This window comes from Haematobia irritans, chromosome 4, assembly GCF_050003625.1.
Source record: "Haematobia irritans isolate KBUSLIRL chromosome 4, ASM5000362v1, whole genome shotgun sequence".
Classification (NCBI taxonomy): Eukaryota; Metazoa; Arthropoda; class Insecta; order Diptera; family Muscidae; genus Haematobia; species Haematobia irritans.
The window spans coordinates 111,276,716-111,286,756 of NC_134400.1; positions in this window are offsets into that span (position 1 = coordinate 111,276,716).

Genomic DNA, 10,041 nt, shown 5'->3' on the forward strand with positions numbered 1-10,041 from the left:
AGCATATTTCATCCGATCCGGCTGAAATTTGGTACATGGTTTTGGTATATGGTCTCTAACAACCATGCAAAGATTGGTTCACATCGGTCCATAATTATATATAGACCCCATATAAACCGATCTCCAGATTTGGCTTGCGAAGCCTCAAAGAGGAGCAAATTGCATCCCATCCGGCTGAAATTTGGTACATGGTATTGGTATATGGTCTCTAACAATCGTGCAAAAATTGGTCCACATCGGTTCATAATTATATATAGCCCCCATATAAACCGATCCCCAGATTTGGCTTGCGAAGTCTCCAAGAGAAGCAAATTTCATCCGATTCGGCTGACATTTGGTACATGGTATTTGTATATGGTTTCTACCAACCGTGCAAAAATTGGTCCACATCGGTCCATAATTATATATGGCGCCCATATAAACCGATCCCCAGATTTGGGTTGCGGAGCCTCAAAGAGAAGCAAATTTCATCCGATCCGCCTGAAATTTGGGACATGATATTGGTATATGGTCTCTAACAACCATGCAAAAATTGGTCCACATCGGTTCATAATTATATATAGCCCCCATGTAAACCGATCCCCAGATTTTTCTTGCGAAGTCCCCAAGAGAAGCAAATTTCATCCAATCCGGTTTTAATTTGGAACATGGTGTTAGTATATGATCTTTAACAACCGTGCCAGAATTGGTCCATATCGGTCCATAATTATATATAGCCCCCATATAAAACATTCTCCAGATTTGACCTCCGGAGCCTCTTGGAGGAGCAAAATTCATCCGACCCGGTTCAAATTAGGCACGTGGTGTTAGTATATGGTCGCTAACAACCATACCAAACTGGGTCCAATCACACAAAAATTGGTCCATATCGGTTCATAATCATGGTTGCTACTCGAGCCAAAAATAATCTACCAAGATTTTATTTCTATAGAAAATTTTGTCAAAAGTTTATTTCTATAGAAAATTTTGTTAAAATTTTATTTCTGTAGAAATTTTTGCCAAAATTTTCTTTCTATCGAAAATTTTGTCAAAATTTTTATTTCTATAGAAAATTTTGTGACAATTTTATTTCTATAGAAAATTTTGTCAAAATTTTATGTCTACTTTGTCAAACTGAATTATATACGTATTGGATCGATCTTTTTTGATTTAATATATACCACGTATGGACTTACATACAATTTAGAAGATGGTGTTAGGAGGTTTTAAGATACCTTGTCATCGGCAAGCGTTACCGCAACATAAGCAATTCGATTGTGGATGGCAGTGTTTAGATGAAGTTTCTATGCAATCCATGATGGAGGGTACATAAGCTTCGGCCTGTCCGAACTTACGGCCGTATATACTTGTTTTTTTTTTTTTTTTGCACGAGTGGTAACTGTTGTTACAACACATTGTTAAAGATCAAGCCTTGTCGGCTTCTAATTTCCTCCTCTAGAGCCACCAAAATTTAAAAGTTATTACAAATTGTGTTGAGTGAAAATGTCCCTACATTGTGGTCCAACGTGCCTACAAGACGGTAAATAGTAGAAAACCCCTATATATAGGGAATTTCCCCCACTTCTAGCAACACTGGCTGTAGTTGATATTGCACCTACGGAGTTAGTATGCCACTAATATTGAGGCCACTATTAAACAAGTATATACGGCCGTAAGTTCGGCCAGGCCGAATCTTATGTACCCTCCACCATAGATTGCGTATAAACTTCTACGAAAGACTGTCATCCACAATCGTATCTTAAATCATTTTCTAAATTGTGAGTTAGTCTATACGTGGTATATATGTATTACACAAAACTGGTATGTATAGGTAAGTCTACAAATAATTACGAATCGATATGGACTTTTGCACTGTACGTAGAGAGCCAGAATTGAAATATGGGGGTCGCTTATATGGGGGCTATATACAATTATGAACTTAATATGGACCAATTTTTGTGTGATTTGGGATCGATTTATCTGAGGGCTATATATAACTATAGACCGATATGGACCTAGTTAGGCATGGTTTTTAACGGCCATATACTAGCACAATGTACCAAATTTCAACTGACCCGCATGAAATTTGCTCCTCCAAGAGACTCCAAAACCAAATCTCGGGATCGGTTTGTATGGAGGCTATATATGATTATGGACTGATATGGACCACTTTTGACATGGTTTTTAAATATCATATACTACCACCACGTAACAAATTTCAACCAGATCGTATGAATTTTGCTTCTCCAAAAGGTACCGGAGGTCAAATCTGGGGATCGGCTAATATGGGGGTTATATATAATTATGGACTGATATAAACCAATTCATGCATGGTTGTTGGATACCATACACTAACACCACGTACCAAATTTCAACTGAATCGGATGAATTTTGCTCTTCCAAGGGGCTCCGGAGGTCAAATCTAGGGATCGGTTTATATGGGGGCTATATATAATTATGCACCGATGTGGACCAATTTTTGCATGGTCATTAGAGACCATATACTAACACCATGTTCCACATTTCAGCCGGATGGGGTGAAATTTGCTTCTCTTAGAGACTCCTCAAGGTAAATCGGGGGATCGGTTTATATGGGGGCTATATATAATTATTGACCGATGTGGACCAATTTTTGCATAGTTGTTAGAGATCATATACTAACACTACGTACCAAATTTAAGCCGGATCGGATGAAACTTTCTTCTCTTAGAGTCTCCGCAAGCCAAATCTGGGGATCGGTTTATATGGGGGCTATATATAATTATAGACCGATGTGGACCAATTTTTGCATGGTTGTGAAAGACCATATACTTACACTATGTACCAAATTTCAGCCGGAGCGGATGAAATTTGCCTCGCAAGCCAAATTTGGGAGTCCGTTTATATGGGGGCTATACGTAAAAGTGGACCGCTATGGCCCATTTGCAATACCATCCGACCTACCTCGATAACTACTACTTGTACCAAGTTTCAAGTTGATAGCTTGTTTCGTTCGAAGTTAGCGTGATTTCAACAGACGGACGGACGGACGGACATGCTCAGATCGACTCAGAATTTCACCACGACCCATAATATATATACTTTATTGGGTCTTAGAGCAATATTTCGATGTGTTACAAACGGAATGACAAAGTTCACCCATCCTATGGTGAAGGGTATAAAAAGAGAAAATCGTTCAATTAGTGTGGGTAATAAATCCAAATTTGTAAAAATCGAGCAATATTCTTTTGTAAGATTTTACTCTTCAACCGTCGAACGTAACGGACGTGTTTTTCAATAGCGGATAAACTCATCGTAATAGGTACCTCCTACGAATTTCAAGTGTGGTGGGATATTAAGCCACCATGCAGCGAAATTCCAAGTCATCCACTGGGTTGCTAACTTCAGGGCCCAGTGGACGGGTATCGACTGGAGTTATAAATCTGGGCAATGACCAAGAGTTAGGTTAGGTTAGGTTAAAGTGGCAGCCCGATTAAGATTCAGGCTCACTTAGACTATTCAGTCCATTGTGATACCACATTAACTAAAAGTACCTATTACATATGGGCACTTCTAGTTTTAACCGCTGAACTTTCTCGATTATTTTCTTCTGTTGAACCAACCAGATTGTTCCAAAAACATTAGCAGACTGCTTAAGTTAACGTTTTCCAGGTCCGCCAGTAATCTGAAGCTATATGCCCCTAAAATTTGCTTACGCCTAACACAAAATGCAGGACACTCACACAAGAGGTGTTTTATTGATTCCTTTTCCTCCGCATCATGACAGCTCATACAATACTTCGCACCAATAGTTTTTGCAAAATCGCCTATCAGGCTATATCTAAATCTGAACCAATTTGCATAATATATTGTGGGTTTGATTAATACCACAAAAGGTTACCTTGTGCAAGATTTAAGTAAGATCAGTTAAGAAATGAGGCCTATATGGTCAAACATCAGGTTATTAGGGGGGAATTTTTCAAAATCGGGCGATACATATATGGGACCTATATCTACATCTGAACCGATTTCGATGAAATTTTGCACATACAGTTAGAACTATAGAGGACTGGATCTAGCCAACTTTGAGGAAGATCGGTTAAGAAATAAGTGTTCTATGGCCAAATTTGGGAAAATCGGGCTATACAGATATATGGGAGCTATATCTAAATCTGAACCGATTTCGATGATTTTTTGCACATATAGTTAGTGCTATAGAAGACTACATTTAGCCAAATTTGAGTAAGATCGGTTGATAAATAATTTTTTATGGACAAATTTAGAAAAGTCGGGCGGTAAATATATATGGAAGTTATAGCTGAATCTGAACCGATTTCGATGATTTTTTGGGTTTTACGGTCAAATTTGGGAAATTCGGGCGATACATATATATATGTAATATGATATATATGTAAACCTGAACCGATTTCGATGAAATTTTGCAGACTTAAAGGGTGATGAAAAACTTTACTATGTGCAAAAGTTGTTAACGATCGGTTTGTAAAAAAGCGCAACGTGACTCCATTTGTCGAAATCGGGCGATACATATATATGGGAGCTATATCTAAATTTGATCCGATTTCTTCCAAATTCAATAGCGTTCGTCCCTGTGCCCAAAAAACACTCTGTACCAAATTTCATCCAAATAGGTTAATAATTGCGACCGGAATCCTGTGAACATCAAATACATGGACGGACACCAAGCGCTAGATCGACTCAGGAGGTGATTCTAAGTCGATCTGTATATATTTTATGGGGTCTAAAATCAATATTTCTGGTAGGCACATTTTTTGGCCGATCAATGTTATTATACCCTGACCACTATGTGGTTTAGGGTATAAAAACAACAAAAATTCTCTGATTTACAGAGAACATGCCATGAGGTTATGAATTTATTATGGGGTACCTGATTTTTTAATATTTGCACGGGAAAGGGGACCTCTCCCTTGCCCGGCTTTTTGAAAATTGGAACAAAATTATCAGATTTGCTTGAAATTTTCAGGGGGAGGTTGAAGGGGGCCTCTAGGCAAAGAATAGCTACTTTATTGTTCGATATTTGGTCGATGAGGGACCTCCTTTTGTCCGACTTTTTTTAAAGTACAATGAAAAAACTAAAATCTGTCGACTTACTGAAATTTTATGGAGGACTAAGTCATGCCGGAAACAATTACACTTTTCCAATTTACTTGAAATTTACAGAGGATGTGGGGTAGGTTATATTGTTATAATGGATATCTGATTTTGTGATATTCGGAAGGGAAGTGGGACCTCCCTTTGTCATGCTGTTTAAAAATTTGGCATTTGCTTGAGATTTTCTGGGACGTCTACACAATATACGCTATATCATTATTCGATATTGGGACGGGCAGGGAGACCTCCTCTAAAACTGAAAAAAACTAGAATTCGCAAGTTTACTTGAAATTTACAAAGGCCGTAGGGGAAGGTTATGAAATCAATATGGTGTACTTGAGTTTTGGGTATTTGGACGGGAATCTTCTCCTTGCCCCACACTATGAAACTTGATGGAAAGTTTACAGATTTCCTTGCAATTTGCAGAGAAAGTGACGACCTTTAAAAAAATTCTAACCTTCTCCGATTTCCTTGAAATTGGGAGAAGATGGAATAGTGAAGTTGGGTAGTTTGTGAAATGAATATAGGGTACGTGAATTTACGATATCTGGTCGGGGAGGAGCCAAAGAGTGGGGTTCCCTTTTGCCCGATGTTTTGAAAATAGAAAGTAAATGGGAAATAATTTTATGATTTTTCCACAGCTTTCTGCCAGACTTTTTAAAGTAAAAAACTTAAATGTACACGAAGTTGACAGACAACGTAGAGAGTGCTTTATTTTTCGGTATATGTTTGCAAAACGCACGTTTTCCGTGTCCAACATTTTAACAAATTTTTAGTATTTCTACTTTTTCCGATTTATTGGACGGTATGTTGAGAAGAAGTATACCTCCGCTTGACAAACCACGCTTCATATTCACAGGAAATGTAGAAGAGTGTCCAACGATTTGAATACATAACATTTAAAAAACAAAAAATTGGTTGAAAGGGAACACCCCCTATCCGACGTTTGTTAAGTCGGTCCGTTTTCTATCTGCACACAAAAAAATGTTGTTCTGATTCCAACACGAAATTAATTGATCCAATTAATTTTTTAATTGAAATGTCTTCAATCACGAAAATGATAGTATCAATCACAGTTTTAATTGGAAATTTAAAAAATGCTTGATTAAAAAATTAATTGATTTATTAGGAATTTTCAATTAATTTTTTAATTGATTCGATTAAAAATTTAATTGATGTTGAATGCAAAACTCAATTAATTTTTTCCATTAAAACGTAACTATTTTCAATTACTTTCTTACCTGACTTACGGCCATTTTCATGTAGCTCCATTAGGCTTTAACTGCCAGTTAACAGAAAGAAAAATTAAAATATCTTTTCTCCGGTTAACTTTAACAGAAAAAACTTCAGCAGTTAAGTTTCTAACTGGCATATGGAATATATACGCAAGATGACAGATATGTAGATATCACGGTTTAAAAGTTCGTTAGCTAACGTAGCACTAACGGAGCTTCATGAAAATGTTGGTTAGTGTTTTTAGTTTGATTAAAAATGGATAGTTTGATATAAATGTTTAGTAAAAAATTAAAAAAATGTCGATCACTTTTTTTAAGTGACTAGTCTTCCGAGTTTGATTAAAAAGTTAATTGTATCAATAAATTTTAAAATGTTTAATCATTGGTATAATAAGCTTAAAGTTTCTATCTTGATTAAAAAGTTAATTGTCGATCACTTTTTTTAAGTGACTAGTCTTCCGAGTTTGATTAAAAAGTTAATTGTGTCAGTTAATTTTTTAATTCAAATTTTTAAAATGTTTAATCATTGGTATAATTAGTTTAATGTTTCTATCTTGATTAAAAAGTTAATTGTATCAATTAATTTATTAATTGAAAAAATTTTCAACTTCAATCAACGTTTTAATTGGAAATATGTTGGTGATATTTTTTTCTGTGTGCATAACCGCCCTATTTCTGTATATAAATGAAAAAGCAATGTAAATGTACGGGACACGTGTATGGAAACCATGGAGTGAATAATCAGTACTTCAGGTCTGGGGAAGTCTGGCCAGACCCTACTCTTTACAAGAGTTCAAATCTTTTCGAATTTTTCAGATCAAAGATATGGTTGACTAAGTTATCGAAAATATGCTTCGGGAGGTGCAGAGAAGTGGGCCGGATTACTCTAGTTATTCACTAAAAAAATAATGTCTTGTATATAAAATACGAATGCGAGTTTCGGTTAGCATATGCACTGAAAAAAATCATGTCTGTGCCCAAGATTTTGTCTTTACACTAATGATTTTGGTATTGATTCCGAGCCAAAGAAGCGGACAATTCTTGAAAAAAGTTCTTGATTGTATGAAACACATTTCAACTGATTTATCTTTACACTAATTATTTTCGTATTGATTTCGAGCCAAATAAGCGGAGAATTAAAGCAAGGATATATTTAAGACACAATTCTCTTTAAAGCTTGAGTTTTGTGTACTTGATTCTAGGAAGTAAATTTTAATTTATTCGTTATTTAAATTTTGTTTGTTCGTGTTCTATCAAAGTCCTTTAAAAACGTGTTATCGACAACTTAAATTTCCAAATTCAGACTAGACTTCAAGTAGGCCAAAACGACTTCAGAAAAAAAAAGAGAAATGTGTCTTCTACGCTGAAAAAAAATCGTACACTGAATAATAACCCAGTAAAAAAAATTTGGAAGCTCTTCCAAAGGCACAACCTTAAAAGCACTTCCAGAAGATGCACTCCCAATGATGTTCTTTATTTTAACTACCCAGGAAGTTATTTTAATTCAATTTTTTAGTACTTGCTTTTTTCATACTTTTAATGGGTAATTTTATATCATCCACCATAGGATGTGGGGTATATTAACTTTGTCATTCCGTTTGTAACATATCGAAATATTGCTCTAAGACACCATAAAGTATATATAAAGGGCGATACGGTCAAAATTTGGTCAAGGGAAAACGCGTGTAAATCGGTGAAATCGTTTATTTAAAAAATCAAATTAAATTTCTTTTTCAAGTTCAATTAGTATAAAATTCAGGAAAAATATTCAGTTAGGCTTTCGCTTTTCCAAATCCGAATTGCCGGGCCTCACGCTTGACACCTGCCATCAGATTTTGTACAGCCACCTTGTCCACCTTCTTCGCCGCAGAAAGCCAGTTTGCCTTGAAATGCTGCTCGTCCTTAGCAGTTTTTTGGTCTTCTTTAGGTTCCGCTTGACAATAGCCCAGTATTTCTCAATTGGGCGGAGCTCTTGCGTGTTGGGAGGGTTCTTGTCCTTGGGAACCACCTGCACGTTGTTGGCGGCGTACCACTCCATGGCCTTTTTACCGTAATGGCAAGATGCCAAATCCGGCCAAAACAGTACGGAACAACCGTGTTTCTTCTGGAAAGGCAGCAGACGTTTATTCAAACACTCTTTCACGTAAATTTCTTGGTTGACAGTCCCGGAAGCTATGAAAATGCTGCTTTACAAGCCACAGGTACAGATGGCTTGCCAAACCAGATATTTCTTTGCGAACTTTGACAGTTTATGTGCTTGAAAATATCTGCTATCTTTCCCCTTCCTTTTGCCGTATAAAACTCCTGTCCCGGAAGCTGCTTGTAGTCGGCTTTGACGTAGGTTTCGTCGTCCATTACCACGCAGTCAAACTTCATCAGCATCGTCGTGTACAGCCTCCGGGATCGCGCTTTGGCCGTCGTATTTTGTTTATCATCGCGATTTGGAGTCACTACCTTCTTGTAAGTCGATAGTCCGGCTCGTTTTTTGGCTCGATGCACGGTTGTAGACGATACACCCAGCTTATTTGCGGCATCTCGGAGAGAGGTTAGGGTTTCGCTTGAAACTACCGGCAACTCTCTTTGTCGTCTCAGCGGCTTCCGGTTTTCGATTTCCCCCCGATCCAGACTTCCTGGCTGTCGACAAACGTTCCCCAAACACTTTAATTACATTTGTAACGGTTGATTTGGCAAAGCTGGCGATGTTGCCAGCTTTGCGTGCGAGTAGCTCGGATTTTTGCGATGCGCGAGCAAAATTTTGATACGCTGCTCTTCTTGCTTGGACGGCATTTTGACAACTGAAGAGTGAATTCCAAAATCAAAATAAGAGCAACATTCTACACACACACCTTCAAAATGAGGGGTGTTCAGGTTTTTTAAATGCAAAATTGAAAGAAATACGTCAAGTTTATATTGACCAAATTTTGACCGTATCACCCTTTATTATGTTTAAAAATTGTGCCCGAACACACATTTTGTTTATATCGGAACATATGAAAAACATATTTTTCTAACAGTGCAGGAAGTTATTTTAATTCAATTTTTTAGTACTTGGGTTTTTCATACTTTTAATGGGTAATTTTAACATTTTATACCCTCCACCATAGGATGGGGGTATATTAACTTTGTCATTCCGTTTGTAACACACCGAAATATTGCTCTAAGACCCCATAAAGTATACATATTCTGGGTCGTGGTGAAATTCTGAGTCGATCTAAGCATGTCCGTCTGTCCGTCCGTCTGTTGAAATCACGCTAACTTCCGAACGAAACAAGCTATCGACTTGAAACTTGGCACAAGTAGTTGTTATTGATGTAGGTCGGATGGTATTGCAAATGGACCATATCGGTCCACTTTTACGTATAGCCCCCATATAAACCGATCGCCAGATTTGGCTTGAGGAGCCTCTAAGAGAAGCAAATTTCATCCGATTCGGTTGAAATTTGGTACGTAGTGTTAGTATACGGTGTTAAGAAGTTTTAAGATACCTTGCCATCGGCAAGCGTTACCTTAACCCATGTAATTCGATTGTGGATAACAGTCTTTAGTACAAGTTTCTATACAATCCATGGTGGAGGGTACATAAGATTCGGCCTGGCTGAACTTACGGCTGTGTATACTTGTTTTGTTTCAAATAGGTTGCAAACAGAGTAAGAATTCATAAAATGGTAAAAATCATTTAAATTTTGTCGAAAAAAATGCTAAACCCAATCTGAAAAAA